We start from the raw sequence: 24,875 nt of genomic DNA on the forward strand, positions 1-24,875 counted from the left end.
AATGAATCCCTTCTGACTGCAGAATTGTCTCTGTGGATCCTTCCTTAGTCTGCAGGTAGCCTGTGATAGTAAAAGAAAAGGTGAACTCCCCTGCCTCTTACCAAATGCTTCGAGGAGTTCAGCTTGGTGGCTTTGCCTTGGTTGGTCTAGACTAACATTTTCCTGGTGATTATTTCAGTGGCCAGAGTGGCAAAGGGAATGGATTAAGTCTCCCAAAGCCTGCTAACATCATGCTTTTCCACATTTGCATTGACGGCATGTTCAATTGATTGATTGAACCCATGATTGCATGTACCATTTTTTTAGCCCAGCTTCCAAGGAAACAACTCTGAGACCCGGCTCTTTCTCTGCCCACATATTTCCCTCCAGTAATTCTTGAACGATGCGGTGGCTGAGGGTCAAATTTGATGGAGGGCTAGGAAGAATTTGAAATGCCTAGGTTTCTTGAGAATAAATACCTTGTTAGAGACCCTACTAATGACCTGAGTGAGGAAACACCTGCAGTGGTATTAGACACCAGTGAATCTGGTGATGGTAGTGCATGTGATGTGGTTGCCACCCAACTGCAGAGGCTTTCTGGGTGGATGCTTTTAACAAATTAATCCTAAGGGTGCCTGCAGTCTTTATACAGCCAGACACTCCTAGGATAACTCCTGGACCTCATTCTGAGCTGTCTGGCATCTCGTGTAGTCATTCAGCTTCTGCAGAACAAGGACAAGAAGCAGCCAGACTAATGTTTGACTGCGAGGCACTGAGGGATTGAACCTTTTGCATGTGTCTGAACTGGCCAGACATAAGTCTTAAATAAAAAAAAAAACCAAACAAAACAAAACCCAACTTGTTAGTTCATTAGACATGACTGAGGGCTGCTTGGGTTAATGGTAGAGTTGAGCAAAGCTTAATTGTTCCTGCATAAAGAGTGCATGGAAGAGCTATGGAGGCAATCAGAGGTGATGTGTATAAGGTATTACTTGTGTGCTTGTAGGTTTGAAGGGAGTAGGTATGCCAGCATCACTTTGCAAGAGAAAGAAGAATATAAAAATAAACCTGAAAAGCTTTTATTTTGAGGGCTGTTAGTGCCAGAGCAGCTGCAGCTGGGAGCTGGCTGGGATGTTTTGGGTTCAGCTGTGGTCCAGCATTTTTTTTTTTTTTTTACACATTTACTTTATATTGGGGGAATTTTTTGCCAAATGAGATACCATTTGCTTGTGGCAATCTCACTGTGTGCCACTTGGGGCTCCGCTGTCCCTCACAGCTGGCATAGAGCCCATCTATAAGTGCTGATGGGTGGAAGGGGCATCCATTTGTCTGTGTGCTTTGAAACCCATTTCAGCTCACTGCTGGTGGAGACGTGGACCAAGCCAGGTCCCCCGTGCTGCAGTGGAAGTTGGGCAGTGATACAGAGTGTGTCAGTGCTGGTGACCTCCCTGCAGTGATTTCCCAGTGTCTTCTCCGGCCACATCCAGCGACAGAGCAGTAAGGGGCAGCTGCCTTTTCCTGCTGCCCGAAGGTGGGAGATGAGGGTGGGCAGCCTGCAAGTCTCACAACAAAGCCTCAGCAAGGGTGTCACCTCCTTTCTGCTTCTTCCTCCTCCCTAACCATCCCTCCTGTTGCATGCTAACACAGGTTTTTGCCTCCCTGCTTTCCTCTCCTTTAACCCCTGGTTGCCACGACCAGCCTCACCTCCTTGTTTGTGGATCAGATCAGCAAGTGGTGTGCAACTGCTTGGCTGCTTTTTTATCTACCCGGGAAAGGTGGGAGAGAGGCAAAGGAAGGAGAAGGGGGTGGGAAAGGCAATCGTGATTGTTGGGGTGACTGCTTGGGTCCCTGCCACTGCCCTGAGGGCAGTGGGGGACACCAGGGTGAGCGTGGGAAACCACAACCAGTATCTGTGCAGCACCTTCCATCGCACCGGCGGGGAGTTAAGTGGAGTTTAATAAGTGTTATATCGACACAGAAAAACATACTTGATGCAGAAGCAAACTGACCGTGAGGTGGAATAAAAATTTTATGCGTCATCTCTTCTTTCTCCCTCTTTTACACCTCAGTAACACACACTGGTGTTGTCTGGGTGGGTCTGATCTTGGCACTCGGGTCATTTTATGACTGTTCTTGCTGTTTTCACGGGAGTCAAGTGATTTATGTGCATCTTTGCAGATCTGGGCCTTTAGATAATATCTAAGTGCACACCCACGCATGCCGCTACGGCTACATCTTATAACCCCTGTGTAGAAAAATATTTCCTTTTCATTGTAGCAGTAAAGCTGGAATTTCTGAGAGGACTAATGGCGTGAAGTGCCTAACTCCCACCCAGGTAAATAAGAGCTAGGCATGTTATTCTTTCCGAGACCCTTTTTGGAAAAATCCTTGGTGCATGTGTAGGTTGCGGGGGGAGAGGAAGCAGTTGAAGCTTGGGTAGCTTCCCAGTGGCCATGCTTGCTGGTGGCTTTGAAACATTTAGACACAGCTCTGGAGCTCCTGTGCTGGGAAAAAACAGCCAGCCAGTGCTGTGCAGACAAGGCTGGCTTGTGGTGCTTGATGAGGGGGGACGCTGAGGTCCATCCCTGGCTTTCCTAGATAACTGGCTCTCCCCAGGATGGCTGTGGGGCTTGAAGTCCATTTCGGGTAGCTTGGTGCCGAGATGGCAGCTCTGGCTCCCCACCCTGCTGCCTTCAAGGGCTACATCTCCCCTGGAAGAGGTTTGCACCATGGTGGTGATGGTGAGATCCCTTCTGGTCCTAGGCTGGGCTCCTGATCTTCAGCAGTCAGGTCCCTTGTGCTCAACGTGCTTTGACGGTGCTGGTTTGGTATCAGAGCTTAAGATTTAGGAGCAGCATTTGGCCCCAGTGTTGTCTTACCTGGGGTAATGCCGAGGGATGTTACGTGTAGATACCAGGAGGAGATCCTTGAAAGTGTTTTGAAGCCAAGGGGGGAGAGGGAGAGAATAAAATAAAAATAAGCGACTGTTTTGTCCCCCCAACCAGCAAAGAACTGTTAATGAAATTCTGCAGAGGGCAGAGGGAGGGCAAGCCAGCGCAGTCAGCAAAAAATGAATCCAGATGGCTGTAACATAAATATCGAGGGGGATAGAGGAAGCTGGAGATACTGCCCTGCCCTGTGCCATGCCGAGCATTGCGATTCAAGACTGCAGCGTCCTAGTTAGGAGAGCAGCCATCCACAAGTGTGCATGCACGCATGTGAACGCTTATAGAATCATTGAATGGTTTGGGTTGGAAGGAACCTTTAAAGGTCATCTTGTCTAACCCCCTGCTGTGAGCAGGGACATCTTCCACTAGATCAGGTTGCTCAGAGCCCCGTCCAACCTGACCGGAATGTTCCCAGGGATGGGGCATCTACCACAGGTGAAACCTGCACCTGGTCTGGCCAATGTCTTGCTCTCTCTGATGTCCCAAGATGCCATTTATCCTTCTGTGGCCTCTTCTCCTGCCCATGTGGCCCACCTTCTATTTTGGGAGCCACTGCAGATGCAGTGATGCTATGGCTTTGCTGTGGCTTGGACTTGGAGAAGGATGACTCTTCTTTTTTCACTGCAGCCATCTGGTGTGTAGGGATCACATGTGCAAGCTGTAAAATTTAGAGCCAGATGTCCTGAGGCCCAAAGCTCAGGGACATCTGGATGGAGGGTTTTGGGTTCCACCTTGAACTTCTGATTGAAGAAAACCTTGAGTCCTAGGGGATCCTCACAGGCAGCTGAGGCTCCCAATTAGAAATACACATGATGTCTGAGGACCCCACAGACTGCCTGGGGCTCTCTTGTTCTTTGGACCATGGCTGTTGAAGGATGATCCGGATCCAAGTGGTGAGAGATGCCATCCCAGCTTGGACTTGTGCTGGGATTCCCTTGCAAATGTAGAGCTTGGGTAAGTCCTAGGGGAATGAAGCCTTCTGGCTCCAGCTTTGCTTTGAGGTTTTGGGGAACATCAACGTGAAGGCTTAGAGTTGGGTTTGAGGAGAAGGTGACCTGCACCACTATGTCCAAGGCTGTGTGGGCAGAAGGCAGGAGAGAGAAGACCCTTTTTGAGGTGTATGTAGCTGGTGTTAGGTGAGGAAGTGTGGAGGCCAAAAGGGGCTGGGAGACCAGAAGGTGGAGGGAGGCCGAGAAAGAGTTGAGGCTGAGCAAGGGTGGAGGCCAAAAGGGGGCTGGGAGGCCAAAGAAGAATCTAGAAAACGGGAAAGAAGGAAATGCTCAGTTTTAACCGTGGCTGCCAGGGGAATCCTACAGGGACGTGCACTAGTACCTGAGCTATTCAACAGATTCATAAATGATCTGGAAACAGGTGACCAGGGAGATGACAATATTTACCAACTTTAGTGAATTATTTCAGGTAGTTAAAACTACAGAGAGGTAGGGAAATACCTCAGCACCACTGTGGATACTTTTCTGAAATACCAGCTCAAATCTAGGTTGCTGTCAGAAAGGCAAATTGAACATTAGAAGTTGTTAGGATGAAGGTTGAGAAGAAAAGGAGAACGAGACGTGTGGCTGGACTTCATGTTGCAGGAACATCTTGGACAATGTGCAGCCCAGCGCATGAGGAGTGATGGAGGTAGGAAGAATGGAGCAGTTTCTGTAGGAAGAGAGGCTCAACGGATGAGGCCCTTTAGGACTATAAAAAACCCTGTCCTTGGAGGTTTCATATAGACAGAAATACCAAACTATGACTGGTGTGGAGAAGGGGAGCAGGAAACGGTTTATTCATTGTCTTTTCTAATCCAGAAATGAATGGCTGTGAAATGAAATTATTTGGCAGCAGGTTTAAAGCAAACAAAAGGAAATAGTTTTTCACACAGTGCGTAATTAAATTGGGGAGCTTGTTGGCACCAAGTATTTTGGAGATCAAAGGTATAAAAGGGTTCAAAAAGCAATTAGACGCATTCAAGGCTCAGCGAGGGTTGCTAACTCTAGGATTCAGATGCAGCCTCCAGCCTGAGAACCTCTCACAGGGGGATGGATGGTCAGCAGCTGGGAGTTTGAGTGGGAAGGAGGCATCTCCATATGTTCATACCTTTCTGTATATTTCTCCTGCATATCCTATGTCAGCCACTGTTAAAAACAAGATATGGGGCTAGACATCCTTTTCTGAAGGTGTTTCTTCCCATGGTGCAGACCTGAGTTGACGTGTTGCAGTCCTGTGTAGATTACCCATCTGTTACACAGTGTCCTGCAGTGGGACTCAGTCCTTCAGGTGGTCCTTTGTGGTCCCCATATTCCTGTAGCTCTGGCAAATGACTGCTAAGTCTCTGAGGCCCATCCTTACAGCTATTTCCAGTCTTCTGTTCAGCTTTTTAAACTCCCTGTTGATCTGAGCTTGCTGCTCAGCTCCTCTTATTTCTACTGGAGAGCACAGCATACGTGGACGAGGAGAAAGAAGGGCTGACTGACACACGACTGTCTGAGCCTGAATAAAGCTACTGCTGGACCCACCAAGGTTGTTTGCCCATCTCTGGTATTCAGTGCCACGCTGGTCTTTCTGCAAGCTGGAGGCCAGTAAGGGGTTTGACCTTAACAGAGAAGAGATTTCTGAGGGCATTCACCATTGTTCTAGTGCTTTCGTTTTTGTATTTTAAAAAAAAAAAAGCGAAGAGCATTTTGCCAATGTGCATTTGCTATTCCGTTCACTGGAAGCAGAATTAGCTCAACATTGGCCGTATTTGAAGCTCCTGCCAATCTCAAAGGACCTCATTCAGTATCCACTTTGTTTCAACAATTAGCAAGACGAAAGAGCATCTGGCATGCAAATTGTATGCTAGGACAAATGCCCAACGTGAGGTCCTTGACTGGCAAGCAACAGTTCAAAACAAACAAACAAAAATATCTCTTTCAGTCAAGAGATTTTCTGTTGGGTTGCCTCCAAATGCCTGTACATTGACACAATACGTTGGTTTTTTTTTTTCTCATGGTGTCCCTCCAGAGCTGGCCTGTGCAGCAAGAAAAGCCACTCTGCTGTGTACATCATTAGTTGATTACCAACTTCTAATCACATCTGGTGTAGCTATCTAACATGCCATGTCTTGGCTGTCATTGCGGCATGGTGCAACCTTGCGCTAAAGCCGAACCTGCTGATCGTTACAGGTTGCCCGGAGAAGCTGTGAATGCCCCATCCCTGGCAGTGTTCAAGGCCAGGTTGGATGGGGCTTCGAGCAACCTGGTCCAGTGGAAGGTGTCCCTGCCCATGGCAGGGGGGTGGACTAGATGATCTTGAAGGGACCTTCCAACCCAAACCATTCTGTGATTCTGTGATCCTCCAGCTTGTGCCAAGGAGCTCCTGGAAGCAGCTCTGGAATGCTTTGGAGGGGAAGGGTTGGTGGAAGGTGTGGGACATCATTCTGAAGGCTGATGCTCTTAAGCCCATGATGATGCTCCTTCTTTACTACTGGGTAGATGTCAGGTCTTGTTCTGGGGTCCTGTGCAGGAGAAGGGGAGATCCCAGATCACCATGCAGCTTGAAAACACAAGGTGGAGAGGAAAATGGCTTTTTGCTCCTATCTGCTGACCTGATGTAGGAGATGACTGGGGGGGGAAGCCACAGCAGCATGTTGCCTTTCTACAGGGGACCTCCCTGTCCCCTGGTGAGAGGTGTGGGAAGGACAGCAGTCCCTACCTGCGGAGAGTGCGCTAAGAAATATTTTCATTATTTTCTTAAAATGCATGAAAGAAATAGACTTTGGGGTCAATATTGCTGAAGCGTAAGCGAAAGGGAGCAGATGTCTTTGCTGGAAGTGGAGGCAGGCTTTCATGGCAGAGGGTAGGCTTGGTTGATGCTTTCATGTTTTATTTTCTAGGGCAGGGTTGACCCAGTGGTGGTTGCCATTTGGAGTGTGTGGATCCTCGTGGCAGGGGTTGTGGGTTGTCCTGCTCCAAGGTGTTACGACTGCTGAGGGGATGACCCTTTTGATGGAACAAAGAGAGAACGAGTGGATGAATAACCAAACAAGTTCTGTAGGTACTTGGTCGGCAAGCCCATGATTGATTTCTTCTCTGGAGGGTTTTCAGACACCCTTCTGCATTCAGCTTTGCTGGAAGGTTACAGGGAAAACACTGAGAAAGATGAAACTTCCTATTCAGTCCTCTAAGACTTTTCCCTGAAGCTTGTGCAAGGATCTCTGGAAGGTCAGTGGCAGCTTCTGCTATGGCATGATGGACTCATTCCCCTTTCCCCCACGACGTCCCCGTAGATAACCCCAGCTCCAGACCCTGCTGTCACGGTACAGCTGTGCAAGTGGCAAAGTGCAGATGCTAATTTTTATGGGCTGGCCGAGCCTTCTGCTGTCCCCGCGCTTTGGCAAAGGAGGCTGCAATTCAGCGTGCGGCATCTGCCGCGGCGCCCGGGCGCTTGGCATCGCATGAAAGCAGAAGTGAGTTGCAAGGCCAAGAGGGAGGCGGTGGGGTGGTTAGGACTGGATGCGGCCTCAGGAGGGGTTGGAGGCAGGTCCCCGTCACCTCTCGGTAGCTCCTGTTTTCCCTTCTTCTCCGTGTCTGTTTGTGTTGGACATCCCAGCAGATCGTGCCCTCTGCAGATGGGCTTTGACCTTGGCTGCAACCCAGGCTTGCTGTGCTGGGGCAGGTAGAGATAGGAGGAATTCGGAGCCCTTGAGACCAGTAGTCAGCCCTTAAGCATCTTCTAAATATTATGAGGTGTGATTTAAGCCTGATAACTTCTTTTTTCCACTGTAAAAAAAATAAATTGATAATTCAGGGTTGTGGGAAACTGCACTTACTTTAGCTTGAGGTAACTTCAGCTGAGCTTGTTGATGTCTCTGATTCATTCCAAAACTCCTGAGCTCAGAAAATAAAAATAAAATCGTGATAACAACAATCCCAGTGTGCCCCGTGAGAGACAGAGTGGGGCAAACAGCAAGAGTTTGGGCGTTTTTGATCTTGTAGCTTTGACATGATTCATGGAAAATAAATGTACTACAACTTTAAGGGTTTGCCTGCAGCTAAATATAAGGGTGTGCTGGCTCCACCCTGGCGCTTTGTTAGCGATACAGGCATTTATTTTCTGGGGTGGGTTTTTGCTTTATTTTTTTCCCTTCTATTTTATTTTTTTGGTGAATGTCCACCATGAAATAACCAACGGTTTAAGAGAGTGGTCTTGGAGCATGCAGGAGAGAGATCTCCTAACGTTTTCCCCATGGAAAATTAAAGGATTGGGACTTAACCAGATCCAAATTTCAACTTTCACGTAAGTGCTGCACGCTCTCGTCTGATGGGGAGATGATGATGGCAGGGATGAAGGCTTAAGACAGCAAGTCTATCTTAACCTGACTTTCATGAGCCCCCAGCCTGGTTGATGTTAAGCCAACAGCCAGGTTAGCCAGGGGCAGCTTTTCATCCAGCTGTGGGCTTGGGGATGATCAGCCCTGAGCGGATAACTCTTCTTTTCCTAAATATTTTTTTTAGGTGAAAACTCCGTGTGTTGGTAAAACTCAGAGAGGTGATGGCAGGGTGTGTTTTCAATCAGCATTTGCTCAGTCTAAACTTTCTGTCTCTGACTTTCTGTTTTTGAAAGAGAAACTGGTTTCATCTCCATTTTCTATAATCATCTGTTTATTTTATTAGCTTTTTCAAAAAAGCTGTATTTCCCTTGATGCCCGGCCACCTGTTTTATATGAGCTGCTGAAGGTCTGAGCTCTTGCTCTGCTTGTGCAGAGCAGATTTCTTTCGACAAGCCAAAAGAAACGACATGACTATATACTAAAAAGGGCAAAAAAACCCACATGCTGTGCTATTTTGGTAGTAGCAAATTACGCGTCCTACAAATTACCATTGGTTATGAACATTGTCCGTCTGTCTGGATGACAGTGTCCTGCTTTCAGACCACCACTAATACAGTTAGAGTTAGGATAATACCCACCGAACTCCAAAGCGTCTCCTCTTTTCTGAGCCCTGATTTATTCCTAATAGCAAATGTCACATGTAAGTAGAAGTTTTATGGCTGTATAATTCACAGACTGTTAGGCATCTTATTAGGAAGGACTTGGACTTTTTAAAAAAATGACTTGAGATTGTTCCTTTAGTATCTGGAAACTATCAGTTCTCTAGATGTTCTTGCTTGCTGGCTTTCTCTTTTCTCCTGCCCCCCCCCCCTTTTTTTTATCTTCCCCCCCTTTTTTTATCTCCCCCCTTCTTTTATCTCCCCCCCCTTTTTTTATCTCCCCCCCCTTTTTTTATCTCCCCCCCTTTTTTATCTCCCCCCCTTTTTTTATCTCCCCCCCTTTTTTATCTCCCCCCTTCTTTTATCTCCCCCCTTTTTTTATCTCCCCCCTTTTTTTATCTCCCCCCCTTTTTTATCTCCCCCCCTTTTTTTATCTCCCCCCCCTTTTTTATCTCCCCCCTTTTTTTCTCCCCCCCTTTTTTCTCCCCCCCCTTTTTTTCTCCCCCCCTTTTTTTCGCCCCCCCTTTTTTATCGCCCCCCTTTTTTATCTCCCCTCCTTTTTTATCGCCCCCCTTTTTTCTCTCTTGCCCCCCTTTCCTTTCTTCTTTTTCTTTCTCTTTATTTTTCCTTTTTGCCCCTTCCTTCCTTTTTATCATCTTTTTTTCTTTCTGTTCTCTTTCATTCTTTCCAGTGAAGCACAAGTTGAACTTTCAATCTTAGCTTCATAAACATCAGCTCTGAAATACCACTCTGAATCCACAGTAAGGATTGTGGTACTGTAAATACATTAAGAGGTAGATTAGATTTGATAATATATAAGAATTTCCCCACCTACAGTATCACAAGCGTATTCAGCGTTTGATACGTCACAAACTTCTTGTCAGCTGTAATAAAAAGTGGTAATTTGCACTCCCTCTCCGTTCGTGCTTCAGGAAGATGATAAAATCCCAAATATTCCCATTTGTATTCCTATCTCTCTTGCACACTTATTTGTAGTGGCATGGCAGGCTCACTGTGAACTGCTTTTCAGGCTGCTCTACACTGAGAAGCTCCAGTAGCAGTTTTCTGGTTGATTTTGAGTACGGAGCAGAGAAGCATCACGAGGGGACATCTGCCTATCAGACCGGTGCTCCGTTCACTCCTGCATCCCGCTGCCTGCCCCGCGAGTCGTCCTTGCAGAGGCGGTTCATGCCCACGTCTTGAGCTATGCTGGTCTTTTTATGCAGAGTTTAGTGAATGCCCTAAGCAGATGTTGCCAGATGTGAGGTCGTGTGGGAGCTCGTGGGCAGAGGTGGGAGCGGGGTGAGGTCCCTGGTCCTCCAGCTCAGCTATGGGGTGTGCATGTGCTGGATGAACCCCAGAGAAGGAAGCCCAGCAGGCAGCTTTCTCCCCTCCTACAAGCCCTCTCTGGACCAGAGTGTGTCCCTTGCAGCCATAGCAAGGGCAGGTAATGAGCTTCCCAGCTGTGAGGCTCCAGAACAAATGGCATCTTCTCCCATTTTCACACCACCTGTGGTTTCCTTCCCAATTTTCCGGAGCCACCTTTTTCACAAATGGGATTGAACGAGAAAGAGAAAGGCATGTCCATGGGGGCAGGTTGGTTTTTGCCTTCCGTGTTGCCTGGCACTTTCCTGTTAGAGTGTCTGGCTGGTGTTTCTGCAGCATCTCTCTCCCGTAACACATCTGTGCTTCTCCTCTCCGGGGTCTTCTCCGTGCTGGTTATCTGTGCCAACCAGAAGACAGGAGGTGAGCTGCTTTACTGACTGCCTGGGGAGAAAACAGTACTGTGGCCTCATTTCATACTGAATGGATCCAGACATTGGTCCACTTCCATTAAATATATTAACAATGAATTCAGAGACTTCCTTCCTCCCTCCCTCCCTCCCTCCCTCCTCCTTTCCTTCCTCCTTCCTCCTGCCTTCACCTTCCTTCTCCTCCTCCTTGTCCTTCTCCCTTCTCCTTCCTTCTCTTCTCGCTCCTCCGCCTCTATCATAGCCATTACTGCATCCTGGTGCTGCAGCGGGACCTGGGGACAGCTAGATCAGGTCCCCGTGTGCCAGATGCACAAATCCAGAGCGACATTCCCAGCTCTGACTACCCTATCCACGAGCCTTATCCAATGCCAGAGCTATCAGTCCCCTGTACTGTAAAGGCAGCCTTTACAGAAGGGAGACCCTACAGCATCTCGGCAGAGGGATGCTGGTGTGGGACTTCTGGGAGCTGTCGTGAAGGCTCTTCTCTTCAAGTCCCTGGGGTGTTTGCTGCCATGATCAGTCCCGCCATCACCCTCCAGCTGCTGCTGTGGTGTCTCAGGGCTTTCTTTGAGTGGCCAAACAGGACAGCAGCCTTGTGCCTGCTGGGTTACACGCACATGGGTGCAAGGAAGGTATGAAGCATCCATCATCGCAAAGGTGCTTGCAGAGGGCTCTGTGCATGGGGAGCCATTTTAAACAGGCTTTTATCCATTGCAGTGATGAGCGCAGGGTTGGCTGGGCTGCATCCTCAGATGCTCGGGAGCTGCTTTTCCTGGTGTTTCAGGTCATAAAACCAAAGCACTGTGCCTGGAAAGACAGATTGCCACCACAGCATAAGCAAATCTATTGAATCCAGACAGCTTGCTAATTCACCCTGTGCGACGTGCATCTCTCTCCACCCCTTTCCTGCTTTCCTGGCCAGACTGAGAATGGCTGGAGCATTGCTGCCTTCTCAAAGAGAGGGGGAAAGAAATTGTGCTTCTAGAGACCAAACCGAGCAGGAGTAATCACTTGGGCCTCTGGACAATTCCCCATCACGCTCCCAGGTGGGGAATCATGTCCCAAAGCTCTTGTTTTGAGTAAAATAGGAGTGACAGCTGCCATCTGGGTGAGAAGAAAGGCTGGTCCCAACAGTGATGAAGAACTGGAAGTAACCTGGGCTGATCATTAAGGCTTCAGCCTTAAGACTCTTGGAAGTGGGTTTGTTTGGGTCTCCGGGGCTCAGAGAAGCAGCCAGGTGATGACAGCGTAAGGAGGGGTGTGATAGCCACGCTGTGACCCATGCTGCTGGGGCTGGTGCTCAGCTCCCCGTGCCTTGGGAAGTCCTCTGGGGACCCAACCCTACTTACAGCCACCATGGGACAGAAGGTGCGATGTTGTTCCCTGGCCTTTCCGTGTGTGACCCCATGCCTGGAGCGCAGTCACGGATGGAGCGGGTGCTCCATGCCCTGGTGCAGAGATATCGTGCCTGGGGCAAATGTCCCACGGGACTCCCGGGTGCCCTGGTCCAAGTAGATGCCTCGGGCAGGGTTTCTCAGTGCCTGGATGAAATGAGGATGAGGAGAGACAGACCTGGGCAGGTCTCGGCAGCGGAGGAAGCACCACCAATGTGTTTTCAGCTGATAGTACCTGGAAGTGTCTGCTCGAGACTGGCCATTTCAAAGCTGCACCAAAGCACGGCAAGCTGCTGTGGTCAGCGTGAACTTGTTGGGGTCCAGGCAGCGAACAGGGATGCTTTGGGCAGTAGCTATGGAGATGGCAGCAAGTATAAAGGACTCACCACTAAGGCTACGTAGGAGCTGTTTTGGTAGGACAACGACAGCAAAGGGAATGAGCTCTTAAGGCAGTGCTTTGGTTCGGCATTGGTGTTGCTCCAGCCGTGCTGGTGGTAGCTATGTTTCCCAGAAGGGGGAGCATGGAGGGGAGAAGCCAGCCTGGATCTGAGGTGGCCAGGGCCACTGGGAAATGCCCTGCTTGAGCTGGGAAGCTGTACCCATGTGTGCAGGGAGCCCAGAGGGGATGCCCAGGGCTCCCCTGATACCAGGACTCGCTCAGAGTGACTTCATCTTGGTCCAGTCCTGGCAGAAGATGTAGCATCAGAAGAGGGGTGAATCCCAAGGGGTGCTGCCAGGCAGTGTGGGTGAGCACCTGTGGCAGGAGCAAGATGATACATATAGATGGGAGATACCGGTTAACTTAAAATGAGCCCCACGTGGATCCCACTGAGGTGGGACTGGTGTGAGATGGCACTGAAGTTTCTTCAGAGCCTTTGTCATTCTGTCTGGGTCAAACCCCTTGCGTAGGAGTGAGGCCCCTCTCCTCTGGGTGACTTTGGAGGAGCTGCGTAATGATTTCTGGAACATGTATATGTAAATCTTTACCTACAGGTCCCTGAACTTTTGGCAGCGCATAAAAATTAAAGGCTGTTTTTGTTTAAGAATTGATGAGCTGCAGCTAATGTTGCTCATTTACACCTTTTCCATCTCCTAATGGAAAGGATGCAGTGTCCACTGGCAAATTGAACAAATGTTCTATAGAGCACCTACAAAGGGATGTGTGTGTGCTGCAGATGGGGAGTGGACATAGACATGAGTGTTACCATTTCTAAGAAATGGCAGTTCTCCTTTGGAAGCCTAAGTGAACACCACTTTCCGGGAGTTGCCTAATTTAAATCATCTTTGCTCTGTTTTGTCCTATCCGTTATTTTCAGCTGTCACATTAAGTGCCACAAAGACTCTTCAAGAGGCTTCTTTCTGCTTCCTTCTAATAATCCCAGAAACAGACACTGGTCCCTTTGTCTGGGGCTCTCTCTGATGGCTCTCAGTGTTCAATTTGCTGGAGAGGAACCACTTTGTGGAACAATAGGACAATCAGCACTGCAGCGGCTCAAGTGCTGCCATCCTGCCCTTGAAGAGGTAGGAGAGGAGCAAGGTGGAATCGTGTTTTGGCCATGGCGATAAGTGACTTCTAGGAAAAGCTTTGGTGGCGGTTTAACAAAGGTGATCCTGGCTTGCAAAAATAGATGCTTGCATTTCATTTGCTCTGAAATTTGTTGGGGTTTAGCGTGATCCTTGGTGCAAGGAGAACGATAAACTCTGGTGTTCAGGTCTGGATTAGGGCTTGGAGTCTGAGTCCAACACGAGGGTCCAAGCCTTGCATGTCAAGGCCAGGATGAAGTCCAGCAGAGATAAAGTGTTGCCTGACTTTCTTGACTTGTTGAGGAGTTAGCAAGGTCCAATGATGGGACTTCACATTGAGAGCAGGTCCTTGAGGCTTGAAGTACCTCTAAAGAAAAGGCTGGTGAAACACCAGGGACCTGTCAGTGCTGTGCATCCTTGGCAGTCCTGAACTAGACAAGCATCTCCTGTGCATCCTTGGGGATCCCTGTGTGGTGGTGCAGCCCCCCTGGGCCACGTTGCGATGTCAGGATCAGCCAACATCGTGTTCTTGCACAGTGAGTTGGGACAACCTGGTACTTTCTCATTCTGGCTATGGTACAGTGAGTCAGGACAATTAGGCAACCCCTAATCACATCTGAAACTCCTGTGACTCAACGGGAGGGTCTTCCTTGCCCTTTATATCCCTTCCATTAGATATAAACTGTTGCCTAAGTCTGGGACTAGGAGTAGATCCAGCTGCACGTAAGTTCCATCAGGAGTTTAGAAAGCAAGGGGGGTTTTCTCAGAACCTTGTGACTCAACAGGAGAGTCTCCTTTACCTTTTAACATCTCCAATCTTTGTGCAAATCATAAAAAAAAAATCAATTCTAACTTTATCTTCCTTTGTACATTTCTCCCTTACCCTTTTGTGTCTTCAGTCTCTGTATAAATCATTCTAGTTTGATTGTAACTTGATTTTCTTTGTGCGCTTCATCCATGTATTAAGTAATAGAGTGAACCTTGCCATCGAACTTTGTGAAGTCGCACTTTTCTGAATTCTTATTAAATCACTTTCGCTAATACCTTTGGTGGTGATTCTTTAAGTGGTGCAAACCACTCATTCGCGACACCCTGCTTTGGGCCAGGGGTGAACCAGAAGACTTCTTGAGGACTTTTTCAGTACTTTGATGCTATAGTTTTTATGTCTTCCTTCGGGGCTGTGTAAGGCATCCTGTACCTAACTCAGCATAGGCTTGGGGGAACTGGGAGTTTCTTAGGGAGAAAGCACGATCTCCTACTGGCGTGGAGGAACAAACAGCAAGTGCTCCCATTGCCCCAAATATCCCCAAATATCCAACACTCTATGTGACTCCATACTGACTTTGTGCTAAGCTTTTCTTACTCTACTCCAGCTGCTGCCTTTACCTATCTGCCCATCTCCTGCCCCTTGTGCCATCAGTTATTGGTTCAGGTCTGCCCTCCCAGTCACACACCAGTCTGCTTTGAAAATTCCCTTTGCCAATCAGCTCACGGCAGCTAAAAGTACCTAAATATGGCTGAAAGTACCCTTATGATGCTGCACTGGGGGTTAGAAGACTGTTTCTATCTATCAGTTAAGAACAGCTCTGTGACAACCCTTTTCTAGAGATATTAGGGGAAAAGAGGTGTAAAGATGGAGTTTGATGTATTTCTGAGGAATTCCTTCACACATTGCCTACGATTGCTTTCTCGCCCAGCCCTCTGGTCCTGGATGTGATGTGATAGAAGAAGGCAACAAGACTGCATGACAGAAGGAGTCCTTCCTCTCCCAGCTCTGTCCCAGGGATGGCTTGGAAAGCAGGCAGAGGCGGCTGCAGAACGCAGCTTTTCTATACATACATAAAGAAATAAGCCATTACGGTGGGAACTATTAGTTAATGCTTTAAAATACATAGATAATAAGGAGGAATATAACTTTTCAACTAAGTTTGAAATGTAGAAGTAAATTTTGTTTTTTTAAATTTGCACTATGCATACAGAAGCACAGGATGATTGCTTCTCAGTCTATTTAATCATGAAGCTTGATCCTTACAGTGACCGCTGTTAGAAGTGGTTTTGCATCATTTTTTTGTTGGCCAGTGCTGTATTTCATCTGCCGTCGCACTGCTTAGTCCCTTTGCCTGTTGCTTGGCTTTCTTTAGTTCTGCTGGAGTTTCTCATGGCTTTTTGTGGCCTTGAAGCCTTATTTAAACTCTTTGCTAAGGCAGCAGCTTTAGGAATGAAAAAGAAGTTAAAAAAATGCTATTAAAAAAAGATGTTGGTGTAAGGTGATTTTTTGCTCAGTCCCATATGGCTGGGGGTGTCCTGGGCTTGTAAAAAAACCACTTAAAGTGTGTTCTGTCTCTGAGGAAATCCCTGTGCAAAATATCCCCTTGCATGTTAGCACAGCTCTTGAATATACCCGGGTGCTTTCCATGAAATCCGTGGTCTGGAATTGGGTGGAAAGCTAAAAATCTAAGAACTGTCATGACAAAATCTGGGCTTGTTTAACCCATATGGTTATGGAAAGAAAAGTTGCAAACTGGACCTCTGAGTAATCCCAAACGAAAAGAAAAGAACTCAGTGTGTTCACAAGAAAAAAAAAGGACTGAGCTCACAGTGTTGAAGGCAATCTCATTGCTCTGGGAAGGTCCGAGCAGCCGGTGCTGCAGCCTTTCCTCCTGCCCCCCGGCAGCTCTGGCCGGGGCTGGCAGTAAGCCGAAACAGTGGTCGAGGAGAGAACTCGCCCTCCAGCTTTTCTTCGGAGGCAAGGAAGGTGGATTGTTTTCCGGCGATGAGATTTCCTATTCAAAAATTGAATGCTTCCTTCTCATGCTTGTGAATGGAACACCCGGGAAGCGGAGCACACTGCTTCCAATTACCGGCGCAGCGAGGCCAAGTGCTGCAGTTGGGCAGGAATTTATACCTTTTCATACGTACTTGAAAAGAGAGAACCTTTTTTTTTTTTCCCCCCTTCTTTTTAATTTTTTTTGTATATGTAATGAATTCAAAGCAGGAGCCCAGCCAGCCAAGCTGCCTTTGATTTGTTGTCATGTTAATATTTTATGTCTGAATATGTGCCTAATCGCTCAAATTAGTCAAACTTGCTACCTCTCTTGGGCCAAAAAAAATGGTCCCTAGGAATGCAGTCTCATTCCTCGCTCCCCTTCACATCATCTCTAGTAATGGCTTGTTTATGTCTGGGATTTTCCTTGAAGAAGACCCACTTTGTAGCACATCTTCAGGGAGAGCTCAGAGTGGTTAATATTGATCCCAACCCAAGTGGCATCACGACATCATCAAGAAGGTAAATAGCGTTGTGAGTGCATGAACAGGAGTGTTGCTTCCCTTCAATGGTGTGTCCCCCACACATCGAATGCTGTAGGGTTGAGCACATCTGGGATTTCTGGCTAGCCCACAGAGTTACTGCTCCTCCATTAAGGTCCAATGTTTTCACTTGCTGCCTGGGCAAGATTTCCATGTGGAAAAAGATGTTCCTTGAGATACATCGGTGTATGAGCTACAGGGGAGGCAGTCAGGACCAGTGTCTATCAACCATGAAGGACAGGGGTATCAATAGAAACTGGAAGGGGGCCCAAGAGATCAGGGCTTGATTCCCACCTTGGGCACAGCTTTCCTGTGCAGCATGTCTTACATGGCATCTGGGTGACACTCCCCCAGCAGTAAAATACCTCCCATGGTGTGTCTGTCCCACCCATTTGAGGTGGGAACTCTTTTGATGTATCTCTGTACATCAGAGATGTGCTGTGCTGTGATGGTGCCCTTGCTTGGGGCCATCAGTCACCTGCAAACCAAATACGGTGACAGTGGCAAGAAATTTGTGGTATGAGGCTCTTCCCCTTGGTCTACTTGGTCATAAGAAGACCTGTTTCCAGCGACAGGGATTTCCTGATCCTGTAGTGGTGCATCTGTTTATTAATCCCAGTGGATCATCCAGTCTCTCCTGAAGCCCATGCACACTTGCTCCCGCAAGTCCTTCAGCAAGGAGTTCTGCAGATCCACCGTCTGCTGTGGGAAAACCATCTCTGTTTCCTTGTCTTGAACCTCCCGTTAGCTTAATTTGGTGGCCCTAGGTGAATGAAGGGAGACTGGCAGTAATCATAAGATGGTACAGTTGCCCATTGTAGCAGTTGACCCATTTGACGGCTTGTTTCGTTGTAAGGCTGTGAAGAACCAGTCTCCTCCAGGCACCCCAGCAGATGGGAACTGGGGGGGAGCAGAGGCATTGGTCTTAGGGACTCACCTTGAGCAGTGGTCTGTACGTGTAGAACATCATGGGAGATAATATTACTGGCTGAGGGTAAAAGAGGCAGGTTAATGAAGGGGGCAAGAGAGGGAGGGGGTTATAACTGCAATATAACTGTTTAAACAACACGATATATTAAGTCCAATTTTCAATTCCAGGTATTGAAAGAGGGTAGAACTACTAAATCCAGATATCTGGTAGAGCACAAAGACCTCATTGAGGTGGCTGGTTTGACTGCCCTTCCAGGGCACACTTGAGGCAGGTGGTGCTGCTCCAGGACCAGGCTCTTGCATCCCCACGTTCCTCTTGATATGTAAAATGAGAGCATGCGTCTCTATTATTGTTTGCATCCCAGTGTCACCTACAGGTCTTCAAGGAGGATCCCTGCTTTGCTGCGGGGTTGCACAAAGCCTCAACAGAGCCAAAGCTTGCCCTAAAGAGATGGCTGTCAGACAAGGGGCAGCAGGCAGATGTAACTAGCTGGAGGAGAATGAAAAAATAATGATCCTGAATTGGCCACAGGAGATGCAGAGGTCCCACCACACACAAAGTAGCTTATAGTATATGGAAATGTTGCGTATACGTCTATATGGTTGCAAAAGATGCACGTTGTTCAGTTGTGTTGTTGAGAAATAGTGTACGATCATTAGGAGTAAGCTAGAATGGGAACACCCGGAGGGGCAGAGTTAAGGGTGATTATGCAGCCCAGCCCTGGCATTTCTTCACTTTGGAGAGCTACATGGCATAATTTCATCATAGATTTATATACAGCTGATTTGCACGTAGTTTGATATGCAAATAAAACCATCATAAATATCAGAGAAAGATTTAAAGCTGCGTTTTCCACTGTCATGCTACAATCTTTGCTTTTCTGGTCAGTCTAATCTACTCGATTACTCCTTTCATCATCTTTTGAAGACGTGATATCTCTTTCAAAGAGCATCTGTCAGATATATATTACTTAGTTAATTTTTCTGCATGGAATGAAAAAACAAGGGTGGGGAACCCAGAGCCCTGAGGATCAGATGCGATGCGTGGCCAAGAAATTATTTTGGGGTAACGGGGAGATGTGTCATGTGTGGCCTGCACTCGGTCTATAAAGGCCTCTGTAGCTCTTGGCAAGAAACAGGTTTCCTACCAGACATATTCAGTTTATGCTAAAGATTGAAGTGAAATTTTCTTTATCTGGGTAATAGAGCATCTGTAGTAGACACCATTGAGATGTCACTTCCAGACTGAGCTGACGCTACAGGCAATGGAGCTGAAGGATGTTTTTAATTCAGAAGATTAAGCTTAAGTAGTTTAAGAATGGGAGAAAGTGTGGATAGAGTCAATATTTTTATGTTCAAGGACAAATTGAAAGTATAGACTTGTTTGCCGGTAACATCAAAGGTCACGGCTAGCTTGGGATGCCTGGATGCTTCTCATCTGGTTTACCCTGAGAACCAAACTTATTGGGATTTTTGTGTTGTGATCTTGGGTGAATGTCTTTTACTATCACTGTGATTTTTGAATCAGATACATTTCATGCATAAAACATATTTCTTGGTATTGTGAGGAGACTACGACCAGGTGGGTCATCAATACGCACAGCAATTTTCTTCCCGTTCAGCTGGAGGAGAGCTTGGTGAGCAGTTTTGGGGCCAAATACAGGCCTGGCAGCAGTGCAGTGCAGAGGACTGAATTGAAGCAGTAGATGCAGGGCAGGAATTCCCGAAGGGTGTCAGTGGTGGTGGAGCATGTGTCTCCGTCAGAGGCCTTTGGAAATCTTGCTAAGGCAGGGTCCTCGCTGTCAAATCCTTGCTTGACACCTCCGGTTCCCCGGGGATGAGGTGTCCAGTTTCTGACCCCATGTGGGAGAGCTGCCCCTCAACACTGGACAACAAGGGTCTTCCTTTTGGCAATCAATACATGGCAAGGTGCCTTCACCTTTTGGATTTCTTCAGGTTGCGCCAAAGCTGTGTTTGACTTCCACCATCTGTCTTTACCATCTCTGCCTTTTTTCATGTTTTTTTATTTGCTTACAGGCTTCCAGTCCTCCATGTGTTGGGTGTGGGCTACTAACCTATCCCTACAGGAGCAACCCTACTTCTTTTTTCCTTTCGGAATAAAGATAAGAGAACATCCCTTATCACTTCTTTTCCCCTTCTTGGTTTCTTCTCTTTTCCATCCTCCTCCTTGGCACCTTTTTTCCCCATCCATTCTCCTGCAGAGCTGAACCCCACTGAAGCACAAGCTCTTCCAGAGGCAGAGGAGCCTGAAGGCTGTAAACCAGTCTCTGAGCACCGTGTTTTTTCCCAGAGAGGTCCCTGGGGATGGGAGCAGGCTGGGAGGTTGATAGCTGGTGTGAACCCTCAAAAGAAACACCTTTTTGTTGTTGTTTTGGATGCTTCCTGTACTGCATCCAGCTCTGGAGTCCCCAACATGAGAAGGACATGGAGCTGTTGGAGCAAGTCCAGAGGACGGCCATGAAGATGATCGGGGGGCTGGAGCACCTCTCCTATAAAGACAGGCTGAGAGAGTTGGGGTCGTTCAGCTTGGAGAAGAGAAGGCTCCGGGGAGACCTTATTGTCTTTCAATGCTCAAAGGGGGCTTGGAGGAAAGATGGGGACAGAGTTTTTAGTAGGGTCTGTAGCAATAGGACAAGGGGTAATGGCTTCAAACTAAAAGAGGGGAGATTCAGACCAGATAGAAGGAAGAAATGTTTTATGAGGGTGGTGAGGCACTGGGAGAGGTTTCCCAGAGAGGTGGTGGATGCCCCATCCCTGCGAACATTCCAGGTCAGGTTGGACGGGGCTCTGAGCAACCTGATCTAGTGGAAGATGTCCCTGCTCATGGCAGGGGGGTTGGACTAGGTGACCTTCAAAGGTCCCTTCCAACCCAAACTATTCTGTGATTCATGTAATTAGGCAGTGGACTGCTGGTGGGTGCTAAGGATTTAAAAAAATGTATCATTTTCCCCACCTGCCCAGCCAAATAATCACAAAAGTGCCTCTAGGAGAAAGGGAAAGGATCCTCATCATAAGCTGGGGATCTGGTAAAACACTCTGTATCACGAGATTCACAGTAAAGTCACGACACTGGTAATGCTAGGCTAAGGATTTTTGCTGGGGCTCATGGTTTCTTTGCCTTGCTCGATAAAATAAAACCTGCCGAAGCGCCGATGGTGAGCTCCCAACTATCTGTCCTCATACTTCCAGCCACTTCTGCTTGAATTATTCATGTTCGGTAAGTGATCTGCAAACAGCTCCTGTGATCTCCCTGTGATCTGTGTGTATGTGAGACTCACCCCTGCTTAGGTCAGGGCATTTTCTTGTTTCCTTCCTCACGGCAGGGAGTCTGCGGGAATCTCCGGATTGCTCACCGCCTCCTTCTGATGAACCGAGCCATATATTTATTATTTACGCAGTATGATTTGTTCGGCTGTCGCAGGCAGGCTGTATTATCACTGGATAAGCGAGAAGACTCCATGCAAACATCTGCAGCTATTGCTTGACAAATCCTATTGTAGAAATAATATCAAGGAGCTGCAGAGGTGCTTGCAGGGCAAATGCCCTTACAAGTGAAGGCAGCTCTGCCAGCTTCTCACCCAGTGTAGGATGCATTTCATCTGAATGTGCGTCTCAATAGAGCTTTACTGGGCTATTTTTCTTTTATATATATCTATATGTGTGTGTGTTTTATGTGTTTGCTTGTTTTCCACAAGCTCTGCTCTGTGTTTATTTTAATTTTTTATAACATATTCTGATTTGGTCGTGGAAAGAGGTTTGTAAAACTAGTGAGAAGGGCAGTTTGTGGTCGGGCAATCGGCAGGTGTCCTGTTTACTCTGCAATCCGTATCATTAGTGAAACAGGCTGTACGCCCACGTCTTCCAGCACACCCACCTCAGGGAGATCTCAGATCTGCCCTTCCAGTGTCATCTACTTCATCCCAGTATACTGCGATAAACCAGTCTGCTTTTTGGGATGAGGACTGGAATGCTTCAGGAACGCATTGCCAAGCAGAGCTGGAGCTGATGCTCTAGGCAAGGCAAGGCTCAGCAGAGAGACAGGGGGCCCCCAGGTCCCCTTCCCCAGCTGAGGGGGTAGCTTTGGGTGAAAAAAGCTCCATTTAGGGTACTTGCTTTTATACAGAACCCCTGAGGAGGGCCTGTACCTTGCCTAGGATATCCCTCACCTACGACATAACTGGAATACAGTAGCGAGTTTGTTAAAATGTCCTGCCTCTCTGCAATCTGGAAAGAAGATTTTCTGTTAAACCTTAGGGAAATTACTGGCCTTGTTAACTAGCATAAAAGTAATGAACCACAGCAGGGTTACTCGAGAGATTTGGGCCCTGGCTTTGTAAGACTGCATTGTTTCTTTAAATGAGAGAAATAATTTAAGCAAACAAACGAACAAAGAATTTCTGGAAATTAAAGTACGGTATGAATGGGATGATTTGCTCATCTTCTGTTTAATAGGAGCAGTGCAGTGAACAATTGCATGGTCGACCTCAGAAATCTATCCATGGTAACTAGTCACAGGAGAGAAAAATAGACAGCCTGCCACCAACTTGGTATTAAAGTTATATTTTCCATTTTTTTCCACGGTTTTGGGCCAGTCGGGGACTTTCCATGAGCAGTCAGCACGGCAGAAATCCCCTTCTGCTTTGTAGCAACCACCACCGCTGAGCAATGAAAGGTCCGATGCTGGTTTTGCACTGGTTTTGGCTTTAGTGGGTTTCAGTCCCAGTTTCCAGTGGGATTGGGCTGGGGCAGACCGTCCTGCTGAATACATCCCGTTGGACCAGGGCTATGGGTGGGTGATGCCCCCTTGTCCCTTCCACACCAAGGCTGAGGCTTGCTTGTGATGGGGTCTGGTGGAGGAACCTCACCTTTGGTTTCATCACCTCTGTGAGGTGCTGGATGTTAAATCCCCGACTGGATTTGGGGTCTGTGCAAACCCTGCATGATCCGTGTGCCTCTGGGCGAGTCCTGCAAGAGCCTGGAGGAAGGACAGAAAGACGCTGCCAGGCTGGAGTTCATCCAAAAATAAAAAAAAAACAACAGGGATACTGGGCCTTCGGGCTCAATCGTCTGTTCCTCAAAAGACGTTTTTGGAAGGGATCACTCTGCTTTTGTTCTTCCATTAGGCAACTGAGGAGCGAGCATTGTTTTCCTCCCCTCATCCGTTCCCCTTATAGGGGAAGAAGAAGGAGGACTTGGCCACCCTGAGCCGAGCATCTCGGGGGACCTCCCAAAACAAAGGGCTGTATGGAGAAAAGTGCCGTCATCCCGTCCCCGTCATCCTCTTCCCTCCCTTCACCCTGTGCTTGGCACGGCTGTGCCCGCTCGGGGCTGGTGTGCCGCACGTCAGTGCCAACCGGCAGGGAGCACGGAGCAGTGATCCTAGGCTTCCTCCCTGGAAACCCGGCAAACTTCTTCTTATCTCCAGGTTTATCGTTTCCCGTAGACTTGGCAAGGGAACCCTGGAGTTTGTCATCTGCCAGGAAGGCGTGTTAGCTCCGTGACGGTGTTGACAGTGTACGTGTCCACATCTGATGGCTTGGATAAAGCAGTACTCCTGGGGAACATCATTTTGATGTTCCTAGATGTGGACCAAAGCTCTATGGACACATCCATCCTGGTGTAGTTTCTCTCCCGTGTGCTGCAGGGATCCATCCCTGATCTGCAGAGAATGCCTGTGGCTCGGAGAGCATCTCCACAGCCACGCTCTGCATGACCCTTGCGTTAGCTCCCCATACAGGAATATGGGGCTGGCATGGGGAGCTGGGATGGGGTTTTATTAATTATAGGTTGTATAGGGTTTTTTTACAAAAGACTGGACTAAGACCAACCTATCTTGTTTTGCCCAGGCTCCAAGGCTGACCCTGCTGAGAGCCCCTGAGATACTGAACTCTATGGGAGTGGAGACCACTTGACTGCACTCAGCACCTTTCAGGATCAGGCCCTAGGTAATTATTCTAATTCTCTGCCTGGATGATGGGTGAAATTTGATGTTTTTGCTATGCAGACCATCTGAAATGACATTCCTAGTTGCCTGTCCCATGAATCCGTGGATTCTTTTTCCCCCTGAAGGTTGTCACTCTCTAGATCAGTGGCTTGACGCTACAATAATAACTACTGTTCTCTCAAAAATAAAACAATATATTTCCTTTGTTTCCAGAGGGGGAATCATAGAATGGTTTGGGTGGGAAGGGACCTCTAAAGGTCATCTCGTCCAACACCCCTGCCATAAGCAGGGACATCTTCCACTAGATCAGGTTGCTCAGAGCCCTGTCCAACCTGACCTGGAATGTTCGCAGGGATGGGGCATCTACCACCTCTCTGGGCAATCTGAATTGCTGCATCACCGTTCTGGCAATGGTCACCAGCTCTTCTGCTTGGGAAGTTCTCCTGAAGTTAACTTGCAGAAAGCTGTAAAAACAAACAAACAAACAAAAAATGTTTTTCACTCCCATCAGAAGCAATCAAAGGCTTAAAATTTCAATATTTGTTGGCAAGGATGCTTGTTCAGGTTAGAATTTTAAGAAGGGCTCAAAACCTACAGCTACAGGAGCCTGCTTTTTAAAATAAATCTAGCAACTATTTTCTGCAGAAAGATGAATTGTGAAAATCTTACTTACCTGGGTTCACAGCAGCTGCATTCTCTCCTCCAAACCTGGCGTTCTTGTTGTGCCTTTCAGAAACTTTAAATCTTTACCCCAGGGTCGATAGATGGAAGTCAAAGAGCCTAGGGCCAAGTAGTGCCTTGCTCTGCATCCTCGTGGAGATGCAGTGTCAGCCCAGTGCCTTGCTTGGGAGGGGGGCATCGGCAGGATTTGACCTAAGATTTGTTCTTCCAGCCCAGCAAAGCCAGCTCAAACTCAGAGCGTGAGCTTGAGAAGCGAGGATCTTAGGGGTGAGTTTTAAGAGGAGTAAGAAGGAAGCCAGCAGGATGCTGTGGATGTTACTCTGAAACACTAAGGATGAAGGATTTCCTGTAGGGTTGGCTTCCTGAGCAAGATGATATTCCTTACAGAATTCTCTATGCCGATAAAAGCATCGGTCAACAG

The 24,875-nt window shown here is 47.7% G+C and overlaps 1 protein-coding gene across 1 annotated transcript in view; it reads left to right on the forward strand.

The window, feature by feature from the left end:
- The window catches only part of ZBTB7C (zinc finger and BTB domain containing 7C), a 162,523-nt gene that overhangs the window by 45,197 nt on the left and 92,451 nt on the right, over window positions 1-24,875 (forward strand). Inside the window, exon 3 of the mRNA XM_069774903.1 lies at window positions 23,676-23,774. The gene's annotated coding sequence lies outside the window, so the exon portion shown is untranslated. The remainder of the gene's footprint in view (window positions 1-23,675; window positions 23,775-24,875) is intronic.

The sequence above is a fragment of the Haliaeetus albicilla genome, chromosome W (genome assembly GCF_947461875.1).
Source record: "Haliaeetus albicilla chromosome W, bHalAlb1.1, whole genome shotgun sequence".
NCBI classification, from domain to species: domain Eukaryota; kingdom Metazoa; phylum Chordata; class Aves; order Accipitriformes; family Accipitridae; genus Haliaeetus; species Haliaeetus albicilla.